Genomic DNA, 14,555 nt, shown 5'->3' on the forward strand with positions numbered 1-14,555 from the left:
CAAATCAACAAAATACAATTAACAAGATACCTGATAAAAGTCCGGATGTTACAACTCTCCCCCACTAGAACTAGACTTCGCCCTCGAAGTCTCGCTCTAAAAACAGCTCCGGGTGCTGCTCCTGCATCATACGCTCTGGCTCCCAGGTCATCTCTGATCCCCTCCGGTGTTGCCACTGAACCAACACCAGAGGTACCTCCTTGTTTCTCAGAACCTTGATCTTCCGATCCCTGATGGCCACTGGTCTCTCGGCATAATTCAGGCTTGCATCTACCTGAATATCCTCTAACGGAACCACTGCCGATTCATCGGCTATACACTTCCTCAACTGCGACACATGAAAAGTGTCGTGAATCTGACCCAACTCTGCTGGCAACTCCAACCGATAGGCTACCCGGCCTACCCTCGCAATCACACGAAATGGACCTATAAACCGGGGCAACTTGCCCCTCTTCCTGAACCGAATCACCCCTTTCCAAGGAGAAACCTTCAGGAGAACGAAGTCGCCGACCTGAAATTCAAGCTCGGACCGGCGCCTGTCCGCATAACTCTTTTGTCGGCTCTGGGCGGTCAATAACCTCTGTCTGACCCACTGTATCTGCTCTGTCGTCTGAATCACGATCTCTGTACTACCCATCACTCTCTGCCCAACCTCACCCCAACAAATGGGAGTCTGACACCTCCTACCATACAACAGCTCAAAGGGCGGCATACCGATGCTCGAATGATGGCTGTTATTGTAGGAAAACTCTGCCAAGGGTAAATACGTATCCCAACTACCCCCAAAATCCAATACACATGCTCGAAGCATGTCCTCAAGCGTCTGAATCGTCCGCTCACTCTGGCCGTTTGTCTGGGGGTGATATGTGGTACTAAAATGCAGCTTAGTACCTAACTCCTCATGAAATTTCTTCCAGAATCGGGAAGTGAAGCGCACATCACGGTCCGAAACAAACGAGATCGGCACCCCATGCCGAGATACTACTTCTCTCACATAAACCTCCGCCAACTTCTCCGCCGAAGAACTCTCACTGATGGCAAGAAAGTGAGCGCTCTTCGTCAACCTATCCACAATCACCCAAATTGCATTAACTCCTCTGGCAGTCCTCGGCAATTTGGTGATGAAATCCATAGTGATCTGTTCCCACTTCCACTCGGGAACCTCCAATGGCTGCAACTTGCCATGCGGTCTCTGGTGCTCGGCCTTCACCCTTCGACAGGTCAAACACCTCTCGACAAACCATGCGACGTCCCTCTTCATACAAGGCCACCAATATTCTTTCCTCAAATCCAAATACATTTTTGTAGCCCCGGGATGGATCGAAAATTTCGATCTATGAGCTTCCTCCATCAATGTAGTACGCGTACCGCCCACAAACGGTACCCAAATCCGGCCCTGATAAGTCATAAGCCCTCGACTATCCGACACAAACTCAGAAACCAAACCAACAACCCGTTCTCTCTTCTGCATCTCCGGATGCACAGCCTCGGCCTGTGCCCCACGAATGGCGTCCAGAACTGGAGCTATCACGGTCAATCTCAAACATACATTTCGCAGTGGAGTACTCTCCGCCCTGCGACTCAATGCGTCGGCTACCACATTAGCCTTGCCCGGGTGATACAAGATCTCGCAATCATAATCCTTGACTACATCTAACCACCTCCTCTGCCACATATTTAGGTTAGGCTGATCCATCAAGTACTTCAAGCTCTTATGGTCCGTGTATATCGTACAACGAACCCCATACAAGTAGTGCCGCCAAATCTTGAGGGCGAACACCACTGCCCCCAGCTCTAAATCATGTGTGGGATATCTCGTCTCATGAGGCTTTAACTGCCTCGATGCATATGCTATCATATGCCCCTTCTGCATCAGCACCGCTCCCAGCCCTAAAATCGATGCGTCACAGAATACCACAAAATCTTCCATCCCTTCTGGAAGAGCTAATACCAGAGCTTCGCACAACCTTTGGCGAAGCGTCTCAAAGGAGGTCTGCTGCTCGGGACCCCATAAAAATGTAACACCCTTCCGGGTCAATCTGGTTAGTGGCACTGCAATCTTGGAGAAATCCTTGATAAACCTCCGATAGTACCCTGCCAGCCCAAGGAAGCTCCTGATCTCAGAAGGTGACTTTGGCACCTCCCACCTCATCACCGCGTCAACCTTGGCCAGATCGACCAATATCCCTTTCTGATTAACGAGGTGCCCCAGAAATTGGACCTCCCGCAACCAGAAATCGCACTTGGAAAACTTTGCATAAAGTTTCTCCGATCTCAAAACTCCAAGAACCTCCCTCAAATGCTCCTCATGTTGCTTTCTAGATCTCGAATATACCAGAATATCATCGATAAACACAATCACCGACCGATCCAACATCGGTCTGCATACCCTGTTCATGAGGTCCATGAACACAGCCGGGGCATTGGTGAGCCCAAAAGGCATCACTACAAACTCATAATGCCCATAACGCGTCCTGAATGCTGTCTTCTGGACGTCCTCGTCCCGCACCCTCACCTGGTGATACCCCGACCTCAAATCGATCTTGGAGAACCAAGATGCCCCCTGCAACTGATCGAATAAATCATCGATCCTCGGCAACGGGTAATGGTTCTTGACCGTCAGCTTATTCAATTCTCGGTAATCAATACACACTCGATGCGAGCCGTCCTTCTTCTTCACAAACAGAATGGGTGCTCCTACGGCGAGCTACTCGGCTGAATAAACCTCTTCCCCAGCAGCTCCTGAAGCTGCGAGGATAACTCTTGCATCTCTGGAGGTGCAAGGCGATAAGGCACCTTAGCGATAGGCGCGGCTCCCGGAACCAAATCGATACCGAACTCCACTTGCCTCACGGGAGGCACACCTGGTAATTCTTCGGGAAAAACATCTGGAAACTCACGCACCACTGGAACTTCATCCACTGAACTCAGTCTCTCGGAGATCACTCGCATATCCATCACATACGCCACAAAACCCTTACAGCCCTGCAGTAAACACTGCCTCGTCCTAGCGGCCAAGCAAAAGGCTGATCCAGAACGTGTACCCTCGCCGTATACTGAAAGAACTCCCCCACTAGGATCTCGTATGGTCACCAGCTGACGCTCGCAGTCGATAACCACGCCAAATCAGCTCAACCAGTCCATGCCCACTATGACACAGACATCACCCATCGCAGTAGGAACCACGTCGATCGGGAACTCAACCGCAAAAGTCTCTAACACACATCCCCGGAGGACCTCCATGGCACAAATCACTCTGTCGGCGGCTATGGAAACCCGCAGATGTCCGATACGAGGAGTTCGCAGCGAACTCCCGAATATCCCGTCTCAAAATGCTCAGGTAGCGGCTCATACGTGCCTGCTCAGTGGACACGTGCTCAGGGCAAAACATCGCCCTCTCATGAAACATCCTCGTGATCGCTGTAACTGACTCAGTACCCTACTTGAGGGTCAGAAACTCCTGTGCCAAAAGTATACATGCATATGAGTTATTGAGAAGAAACGTACGGGTAACCACTGCGGGGTCCTTCATGGCCTCCTCGTGCCCTAATGCCAGGTCCCTTCTTGTACCCCCAACATTCCTGTTATTGGATTTTGGGCATTGTCTCCTGAAATGCCCCGTTTCCCCGCATTCGTTGCATGTTCGGCTCACCCAAAAATTTGTGGCTGGGGTGGCCTGTTGGACTGGTGCCTTACAGAAACGGACGGTGTGACCTTGTCTATCGCAGTTGTTGCAATGCATTTCCTAACAAACTCCAGTGTGGTGAATGTTGCCTTTGTTGCATTTAGGTAGGCTCCCAACATATTATTTCGTTGGTGCTGGGGCGGCACGGACAATGGTAGCGTGGTCTGCCACCATTTTTTGTCTCTTGGTGGGCTCTTGCATCAATTGGCCCTTCCTCTTGTTCCAGAGTTTTCTTTTGTTGTCTTCCCCTTTTGTTTGTTCGAGGATGGTCGTCATAAAACCCTGGCAGACTCCATGATCCACAAGCGTTTGTGCCAAGCGTTTGGCACTATCAAAAGTGGATGGGTTTGCATATAGCACATTTCCTTGAATCTGGGGGGATAGTCCCCATATGTAATGTTCCACCTTTTTACTTTCTGGTGTGACCATCCCGGGACATAGCACTACCAAGTCGCTGAACTTGGTAGTATAGGCTGCTATATCGAAGCCCTTCATTATGAGGCTCCAAAGCTCTTGCTCTAGCTTCTGTACTTCTCCCCTTAGGCAGTATGCTACTACCATCATGATCTTTGTGTCCCCCCAACTGATAACGTTGGCCACTAGGAGAGTTGGTGGTTTGGAATGGCCGTTCCTCTAGGATAGGGCCTCGTCAGCGAATGTACAGGCTGCAAATTTGACCTTACTCTCTTCCGGGCATGCACATATTTCAAAGACTAACTCTGTCTTCTCGAACCATCTAGTCAGGGAAATGATGCCTCCGTTTCCATTCAAGGTTATGGGTTTGCAGTTTAAGAAGTCTTTATAGGAGCATCCCCTTGGGCGTCCATGGCTTTCGCCCTGGTTAGAACTATTGGTACCATTTCCAGTCCCATTGGTGCCATTGGTACTAATATGTGCTACGGCGGCGGTCACAACGGCTATTACAACAACTTGAAAAATGGCAGAATCCATCAGTGGAGGTGGTGGTGGGGCTATCGGTGTGTTGTTGACATGCCTTCTTGATTTGCATGGTAGCATGATGATAGGTCTCCAATAGTGGTTATATGTCGGGTATTATATAATTATATCTCCTTAACTATATGTTTGGTTATGTTGACTGTGCAAGAATAACGGTATAAAAGACACATAAAAAGTCTAGTTGTATGGCTCTTTATTATCATAAAATGCTTCTATAGTATTTTAAAATTTAAGGTTGGTTCTAGAGTTTCATTGTATGGAGTGTTGGTAAGTTTTAGACTTGTTTGTCACACCCCAAAACCAGGAACGGCAGAAACGTTCTGGGGCGGAGGACGTCATGTATAATATCAACAACAATGTAAAGTAGTAAACAAGCAACAACATCATCCATTGCATTAATAATATAATTATTATACAAATGTGTTCTGTCAAATTTTGATAAACACTAAAGCATAAATCAAAATGAAAGATAAGTCTTGAACAAGCTCCATCTTCCTTTCTCCTTGCGTCAGTACCTGTCTATGATGACCTGAGGATACAAGTAATTTTGAAAGCGAGTATCAGCTTTAAAGCTGGTGAGATCATAAGTATTTAGTGTCTTAATTTGTATGTGAGAAAATGTAAGTATATGTACTTAAAAGTATTGAAAGTGTATATGAACTGTAAATGTTTGAAAAACCCTAGAATCCCTATGATTCCTATTAATAACAAAAGGAGTCTTCTACCAAGACCTAACTGTTCTGAATGTAGTCTTCTACCAAGACCTAACTGTTCTGAATGTAGTCTTCTACCAAGACCTAACTGTTCTGCATGTGTGTGTCTCTTGTAAGAGGATGTATTTTCCAAAGTATAACTATCATTATCCAAAGATATAGTTTGCACATTTATGTTTAAGTGAGGTTATCACTAAAAATATGTAAATGGAAAAATTACCGTAGTACTAAAACGTAGCTCTAAAAGGACTACTACCGTACTAACTACCTTAAACCGTATTTTAGGCTAAGGCATTCTGTGATAAATTGCACCATACTATCGACTAGTAACAACGACAAATGAATGGTCGTAATAACGGAATGACGTTTGGCACCCGCAGACCTGCAGGTCCGGCTGTAGCTAGCAGCAAGGTGTAGGATTGTCAATCCAGTATAAATCTATACGCAAACTCACGCTCTCCCTTCAAGAGAATTCTGGCCGCAACTCAAGTCATGAGGTTTTAAGTCATGCTCCGGTTTAAATCACAGTAACTCACGTATTCTTGTATATGTAATGTAATGTACTGTTCTAGCTGTAATGTAATGAACTGTTCTAGCAAGTATAGTAATGTAATGAACTGTAATGGTCTATGTGTATTAGCTATAATGTGTGTTCTCTCTATCTAGCAAGTATAGTAATGTAAACGTTCTAGTATAGTTGTATATGTAATGTACAGTAATGTTCTAGAAAGTATTGACTCATGAATGAACTGACTCATTGAATGATATCGCGTTCTAGAAATGGTTCTAGTATCTTCCTGAACTACCCATATGGTTGCTTTCTAGTAATCTAAGTGTACGTATGGACATGGATGTATACCCTTGCTACCCAAGGGCATAGGATGAACTGGAAGGACCTTTTATGACTATATATGTGTACATGATATATAACTAATATTTAAACGACCTTCGGACGAATACCCAAAATCCCACCAGACCACATCTCAAGGCGCGAAAAGGAAATAGGGTGGATAGCCTTCCTAAGTCTTTTAAACATTTCTTATATAAGTACACATATAGAGGCATGCAATTTATAATATAAAAGCATAAATAAGATTTGTAAGACATTTGAAATATAAGTAGTATTTTAAGAAAAGATCGACTTGGTGTCAATCTATAAAACAATTTGAAGGCATAAGTTTAATAAAACAGTTTAAGTATAACGAAACATTTGTTTGAAACACAGTTGTAAATAAGTTTGAAAGGAAATGTACGGAGTAAGCTGTACAGTGTAAAAAGGAGTTTAAAACGTATAAAATGTTACAAAAAGTCATTTGAAGGAAACTGTTTGGTAAAACGGCTAATGAGTAGCCAAATCATTTGATGCTGTATATTAATCACATGTGATTGATGTAATAAGTAATATAATCCCACTTACTAATCACATGTGATTGACATAATAAGTAGCATGATTCTACTTGTATCCCCCCCCATAAAACATTTAAAAAGAGTTTAAAACATTAGTTAAGGGGTATGAACTCACCTGCGGTAAGTGACTGGAATTGAACGGACTGTTATCGTACGGAAGGATCGGACAAGTGTTTGGTGTCAAGTGGAGACTTAGACACACACAATGATCCTAATTACATATGAAAACATATGTATATAAATAATTAGTGATTATAACACTAATTATACAAGTAATAACATTTAAGCGCGAGGTCAACACTTTTGGTCAAGTGCTAGGAGGCTAATGGGTTGCAACAAAGAAGTGCAATGCCCCTAATGGAAGTTTAAGGTCAAAAGACCATATTCATTAGAGTTTACGGCCCAGGGGAGTAAGCTCCTGGCCGTAAACTCCAAACCAAGTCATGAAATGGAGTTTAGAAGTACTACAACCTTAGAGGGGAGTTGTTTCAAGGCTATACAAGTGTTTGAGCACCACATTGACTCCTTTGGGGAGTTTACGGCCCAAAGACCCCTTTTCCCTTGGAGTTTACGGCCGTAAACTCCCTTGGGAGGGTTCTTATTGTCCTTTCAAGTCTCTAATAATTCTAGGAACAAGTCTAGGCTTCAATACTTGGATTAAGGAAGATTTATGGCACTAAATGGGACCATTTGATGGAGTTTACGGCCATAGAACTATTTGGGCCGTAAACTCCCTCACACATGAGGTCCTAAGAATTTTAACTAGTCCATATCTCATCTAGGTACTTGCCCTAAAAGTCTCTTGGCCTTAGGAAGTGTTTAGGGTGCTCTTTGACCCCATTAAAGGAGTTTACGGCCCAAGAAATACTCTTGGCCGTAAACTCTTCAACACTTATGCTTTTCATGTGTTATCTAGGTCCTAAACACATTAAGGTACTTGCCAAAAATGAGACTAAGCCTTAGGAAGAGTTTGAAGTGGTTTTTGGCACTAAAAACTTGGAGTTTACGGCCTAAGGAGCATCTTGGCCGTAAACTCCTTTCCAAAGTGGGTTTCTAATTGTTTTGTTGGTCTAAAACACTTGCTTAAGGCTTCTAGGTTCTTGTTCTAAGGCTAAAGGATCACTAGGCACTCATTTGTGCCCTTTACTTGGAGTTTACGGCCCATGAGGTTGTTCCTTGGCCGTAAACTCCTCAAACTAAGTGATTTTGATTTGTTTCTAGCCTCTAATGATCATACACTAAGTCCTTAGTTAGTTTCCTAACATGGAAATGGGACTAGGTGGCCTTTAGGCTTGATTTTGGAGTTTACTCCCCAAGAACGTTCTTGGGCGGTAAACTCCCGGATCTTGTGTTTTGGACATGTAAACAATGTTATAACGCATATAACAAGTATTAAAACACATTTAGGGAAGTAGACTCACAATCTGGGATGAAAACCCGAAGATCCGTGAGAGAGTATTTGGCTTTTCTCTAATTGGAAATCAAATAATGAACCAATTTGGTCCAGAATTTTATTTATAGTCCTGAGATTTTTGGCAGAAAATATTTCTAATCTCGGAATGGATTCTAATGATTCTAGGGTAATGGAATTTACAGTGTTGCACAAAATCCTAGTGCAACCACTCTCCTAATACCCCTTTTTGGTGTAAAACCCTAAAACTGCCAAACTTATGTTCTAAGTTTGAATTTTCATTGTAACTGCTCTACTTCTACTGGATTGAAATGGTTTGATTAGAATGGGAAATTTTAGGTTGTCACATCGTTGTTCACCACGACTATTCCCAAACACATGATAGTCATATCTCAAATAAATATTGTTGAACAGGCTATATTTATCCCAGATATGATAACATAACTATCTAGGCCTACCTGTATTGTTCAACTTATCATATTATGCTTATATTGTTCTTGATATGACACTTTTCTAGTATATATGCATGTACTTATACTTTTATAAAAATATCATTATATTTTAAAAGTATATTTGTGCAAAACTGTTTAGTTAGAGAGTTTTACTCCCATTGTATTTATAGTTGTATATTTTACATGGTTTAATATATTTAGTTCACTATAAACCATGCTTGGATACCAATTTGTCACACCCCCAGACCAGCACTACTAGAAAAATAGCCTTTTACGACTCTCATTGCGCATCGTAAAAGGCTCAGACGACACGCAAATGCGCGTCAAGGAAGCCCCTGTCATAAAGAGAGACGACGCACATTTACGATGCTCATTTACGACACGCAATTACAACGCTCGTTTACAACACACAATGCATATCAAGGAAGGTCCTGTCATAAAGGAAGATGACACGCATTCGCGTGTCGTAACCTTACGACGCTCGTGTTAATGACACGCAATGCGTATCAAGAAAGCCCCTGTCATAAATGAAGATGACACACATTTTTGCGTATTGTAAATTTAAATATTTAAAAAATATATATTTATATATTTATGAATTTTTAAATTAAATTTGCATTTAATGTGTCATAATAGAAATAAAATACCATATACAAAAATACTACAATCCATTGCATAAAATTTAATGTCATACAATTCTATTTCTTACAATATATAAATTTGCATCGATCTAATCTACTCTATGTTTCATACTAACAATTGAAATAAAGAATGCAACACTTGCATTTTCAACATCTTATCTCTTTCAGCTTAAGCTTTCTTTTCCACTTTTAACTCTAGGGCTATTCGCTTTCATCAACCCTATAAACACAACACAAAATCACTTGTCATTTTCATTCTACTTTTAAAATTAATTCTTATTAGGACATTCTACTTTTAAAAGCTCAAAACCATTACTTGTTTGTGCAGTTTAAGCTCCAACACGACTACAAAAGCTCAAAACCATTACTTGTTTGGAGTATGTACAAACCATCACTTGTTTGTGCAGTTTAAGCTCCAACACGACTGCAAAAGCTCAAAACCATTACTTTTTTTGGAGTCTGTACAAATATAAATGTCATCAAACAAGTGAACATGTCGTGCAGAGAATAACAACGTACTTTCATAAATGTGCATCTTAAGAACAATGTCAGCCCTATTACAATATTACCCTTGTGAGACAGTAGGGTCTTCTTCTATGATTACAAATTGTGTCCCAGTGGATATTCTTAGAGAAATGGTGCGTCTTTACCTGTTTGTTTATCATTAATAAGTCACACATATTATTTATCAATTAACTTCCTACCTCTTTGCCTTTTCTTTATATATATATATATATATATATATATATATATATATATATATATATATATATATATATATATATATATATAATGGAGAGAGAAAATGTTAACTGTACAGCTCCTATGGCACCAAGGCGTTGAGCTGGATTTCAGTCAGCAACCTGAAATTAAAATAAACATAAGCATAATTATAATAATTTATGAATATGTGATGATTGGATTGATTGATAAACAAGTAGAAACTTACTTATTAATCAGATCATATCATATCATACTATTATTAATTAATAGGAACATACAAAAGAATAAAAAAATACAAAATACTTGCCACCGTGAAATTAAGATCTTATTCTTAGGAAACTTATAGTTCCAATAAGAACTCATCCTCTTTTGGTTTCTCCAGTGAAAGAAAGTGTACAACCTAGATACACGGAATATATTATATACTTATTATACGTATGCATAAACATAAAAAGGGCAAAAGTGAAAAAAAATATAAATTTAAGTTTCACAGTATACCTGATGATTATGAACATATTCTAGAAAAGATGGAACATCTTGATAGCGGTTTTTTACAATTCCGCCCTTGAGTGGTTTTTGGAAGCAGATAATGTCCCCATCTTCAAGCTATAAAACCAAAAATGTATTGATTAAATTAAATCAAGAAACTGTCACAAATATATGAAAAAAAGAAAAAACTTGAAAATTTACTTATTCTATGCAGAATCACTTAATGGGTTAAGCCAAAATCACCCACAAGCCTATATCCTGATTTTCTGGTAGCATCATCGACCACATTCATCCTCACATCAATAACCACAACCCCACTTTTTATCCAACTACCCTTTATATAATTATAAAACAATTCAACAAACCAAAGGGTAAACTAACCAACCTATAATCCAAATAAATAAAATCATTATAAGCAATGAATTAAGTATAAATGTAAACTGTATAAGTCTGGTTATGGTTACCATCATGGGTTGTCCAATAGCAGCAATAAAAATGTTTGCCTCATGAATCATACTTTCTAGATCCTCTGTACGCGGATGAACAACTGTAACCGTTACATCTTCCTTCAATAGAAGTATTGAAACTGGTAACCCAACAATGTTACTTCTACCAACAACTGCACATTTTCAGAAGTTCTATACATCCCTATTTCAGAAAAAAAATTCATTTATCTTTTTTGTTTATTATATTTATAGCATATCCTAAATGGTAAATAAAAATAGGATTGATTGGCTTGCCTTTGGGGTGCAAGGAAGAAAAAAGGGTTCTCTTCCTTTCATAGCAAGTTTACTAATGTTGAGAGGTGAAACCCATCTACATGACATCCTTGTCACTGTTGATTTCTGTTAACACTTTCTCTTCATTTATTTGTTTTGGCACAGGAAGCTGACCAATATGCCTAGATGCTTATCAATGATGGTGGCCTTATGATCTACGAGCAATGCCATATATACAACAACTTGAGATATCAAGGTTCCACTCGAACTGGCAAATCTGCCCCCAAAAAATCCTTGATCAAACCATGATACAATGTCTACCCCCAACAAATGGTCCCTGAATCTCCCCTTGAGGGTCACGATAGTAAAGACTTAACTGCTCAGGCATGATGCCACTTGTTAACTGTTCACTTATATTATCCTGCATATTTCTTGTCCAATATTGCTCAGAAGATGGATTAATGCTTGCATACAATAAGTTCACATTAAACTGACCTCTTATGTTTCATCAGGCTTGGGTTCATGCTTGCATATCTAGCTGTCCCTGTCAAATTCTTGTTCTCTCTTCAATTTATAAGATATAAAATATAGATTGATTAGGGGTCACTTTTTTATAAATAAAAGATTGCTGATGAAAGTTTTAAAAAAAATTCACTCACCTATATGGAATGTGCCGATGAGTTGAAGAGTCTCTATATTTCTTGGTTAGCCCGAAATCAATAGCATAGACCTGTAACGTGTAGGTTTATATATGTTTTATGTATAAAACTATAAAAAACAGAATGTACAATGGATATATGGAGCAAATTATGGAATGAAACTTGATTAGCACGCCTCCCTAAACCCATAAGGAAGTTTTCTGGCTTTATATCCCTATGCAGAAATTATTTACATTGAATAAATTCAACTCGGTTGATCTGCAACATATATAATCACATAAAAAACTTTTCCACTTACCAAGATAAGGTGGCTTCAGTTCCACAAATCCTACAAGCTCCACACATGATTGAGCTACAAGCAGCCTGCCTTCCTCATACATGTGACTAATCTGCATAAAATTAAATAAAAATAAATAAATAAAGAAAATGACAAAACAATAAAACAAAAAAAAATGAAATCTTTTTATCCTCACTTGCTCCCAACATTGGGGAAGCAACTTTGTTTCTGTTCGCATCTCTCCAACATTCCTAGAAAGTGTGACACAGAGCTGAATTGAAAAGGATATGTTATATATAAGAATGTCTAGTAGACAAAAAGGGGTGTAATTAAGGTCACCTGTGAGGCCAAGTGTTCAAATAGCCAAAAAATGACAAGGAGGCACACATAGATACATACATACATACATGTATCTATATGCATACATACATGTATTTCTATCTATATATGTATGTATACATATGCATGTATGTATAGCTATATGTGTGTATAGTTGCAAACTAAAAAACAACGGGAAAACCAAAAAAGATACCATCTATGTACATGTATTATGTGTGTACATGTATTATCTGGCACTAACCATGGAAGTCCGGTCAAAGGTGGGTCAACAGAAACAACATACCATCTGATGACTTTTAGTTCAGACCAAAACTCGTCTCCTGGCATTTCATCGAACAGCTTGCCTACATAATCTTCATGAAATGCATCAGAGAATTTGTTAGAAGGGAACAAATCCTTGTGTAGAAATTTTTCTAACTCAGGTATACGAGGATCATATAGCATGTAAAAGATAGAAGATAAATCATCTTTACACTAGAATCAAACACTAAACGAACCTGGATGCGAAGTAGGAGAACAGATACACATCCTCCTTGGTTTATCCAACTGATTTTTTGATGCTTGATTACTATTATTACTCCTCGGAATTACAGAGATCGAACAACTCGGAGAAATTTGACGATTGTTGAGAGAAAATCGTATATTCGAACCCGATAGAGATGATCCGTATACGTTGACACGTGTAGGTAACGTAGATCAACTCTGAAAGAACGACGACGGGCTCGAAGAGAAGGCGGAGGTGGAGGAAGCAAACGAGTTTGATGATGGCGAGGTGTAGAATCTTCCAGAAGGAGAGTGAGCTCGGAGTACGGTACCGGTCTTCGGGTCGGATTCGCAATTGATTTACAGCTAAAGAAATTTGGGTTTTTGAGAAGATAAGGAAGGGAGAAGTAGCCATGGTTATCTGATTGAGGGTTTTTGCGTTTCTAATTAAGAGAAATAGTGTGAGGGCAGAGAGTAGGTGGAGACATTTTACCGGTGGGAGATCGGAGATTTGGTGATGACTTAGGGTTTTTTTTGGGTATTTGAGTAAGAGAGAGAAGAACACTGGAAAGAAGGTAATAGAACGGCGGGCCTTTCAAACTTTTTAGAATTTCATTTCCCCCCAGATAAGAGAACCCGCATTTCATTAAGAAAATATAAAGCGACATGGTTACACGACGCCCATTTTATGTTATGTGCCCTCCATGTTTTTTTTTCTTTCAATGTGACACTTATTTTAGGGCACGCAAAAGTACGTGCCCTTAATCCTTCTAATTTTTGGAGAGATAACATTATCTTTAGGGCACACAAATTTGTGTATCATAAAATACCGCGTGTCATGGTTCGCGTGTCATTAAAGGGTATTTTTCTAGTAGTGCAGGATGGCGGAAACGTTCATAGGTGGATGACTTTCATGTATTGTATCATAACATAATGCATAATAGTGACCAAAGCAAACACAACCATCATAAATATAATCGAAAAAGTTACATTGTTTTGAGTGTTACATGTTTCAAAATCAATTACAATATGTTGATAAAAAGATTTGTGTAACGCCTTAGCGTCCCATCCTCAAAAGCTTGTTGTTACATGTTTTAGTGATTACTGAGAATACAAATGGTTTGAAAAAGTGTCAACAATTAAGTTGGTTAGTTCATAAGAGTTTGTATGAAGAGGTTTAAGCGTTTCCTTGTAAAATGATAGCGTTTGTTCCAGAAAATCGAATATTTTCCTTAAAAATGAGTTGTCTTCTTAGAACCCTAAGACCAAAATGTACAAGTATTTTCCATGCTTAAAATAATATGCAGTTTTAATTTATATAAAATCGTTTGAATGAATGTTTCCCCATAAACTAAATGTATCGTGTTTCCCCTTGTGAGTTTTTATAACCATGCAAATGACAGAGAAGGCATGTCGCGACATTCTTAAGGCGTCAGAATATTAAGACATTTGTCACCCAAGATTTGTCGGTCTAACTGTAGCTAACAATTAGGGTGCAGGATAGTCAGTACCATATAGATCTATACATAACTATCACGATTTCTTATAAAAGATTCTGGTTATAATACATGACTTTTGTAGGTACACTAATATGTACGGT

At 39.7% G+C, this 14,555-nt stretch overlaps 3 long non-coding RNA genes across 3 annotated transcripts; all 3 read right to left on the reverse strand.

Annotated features, from left to right (window-relative positions):
- Positions 1-9,322: 9,322 nt before the first annotated feature.
- On the reverse strand, positions 9,323-10,120 carry LOC145047216 (uncharacterized). Its single transcript, XR_013682159.1, has 4 exons — positions 10,080-10,120; positions 9,786-9,916; positions 9,583-9,690; positions 9,323-9,486 (listed from the first exon to the last, which is right to left on the reverse strand). It is a non-coding gene; the product is annotated as an uncharacterized LOC145047216 (long non-coding RNA).
- A 175-nt stretch (positions 10,121-10,295) lies between these two features.
- Positions 10,296-11,111, reverse strand: LOC145046769 (uncharacterized). The gene is made up of 4 exons (XR_013682059.1): positions 10,943-11,111; positions 10,680-10,812; positions 10,488-10,595; positions 10,296-10,389 (listed from the first exon to the last, which is right to left on the reverse strand). It is a non-coding gene; the product is annotated as an uncharacterized LOC145046769 (long non-coding RNA).
- Positions 11,112-11,223: 112 nt separating this feature from the next.
- LOC144997940 (uncharacterized) lies at positions 11,224-13,939 on the reverse strand. Its single transcript, XR_013660025.1, has 7 exons — positions 12,970-13,939; positions 12,756-12,825; positions 12,330-12,404; positions 12,155-12,245; positions 12,019-12,070; positions 11,857-11,927; positions 11,224-11,761 (listed from the first exon to the last, which is right to left on the reverse strand). It is a non-coding gene; the product is annotated as an uncharacterized LOC144997940 (long non-coding RNA).
- Between the last annotated feature and the right edge of the window lie 616 nt (positions 13,940-14,555).

Source organism: Lactuca saligna, chromosome 5, assembly GCF_052625555.1.
Source record: "Lactuca saligna cultivar CGN05327 chromosome 5, ASM5262555v1, whole genome shotgun sequence".
NCBI classification, from domain to species: domain Eukaryota; kingdom Viridiplantae; phylum Streptophyta; class Magnoliopsida; order Asterales; family Asteraceae; genus Lactuca; species Lactuca saligna.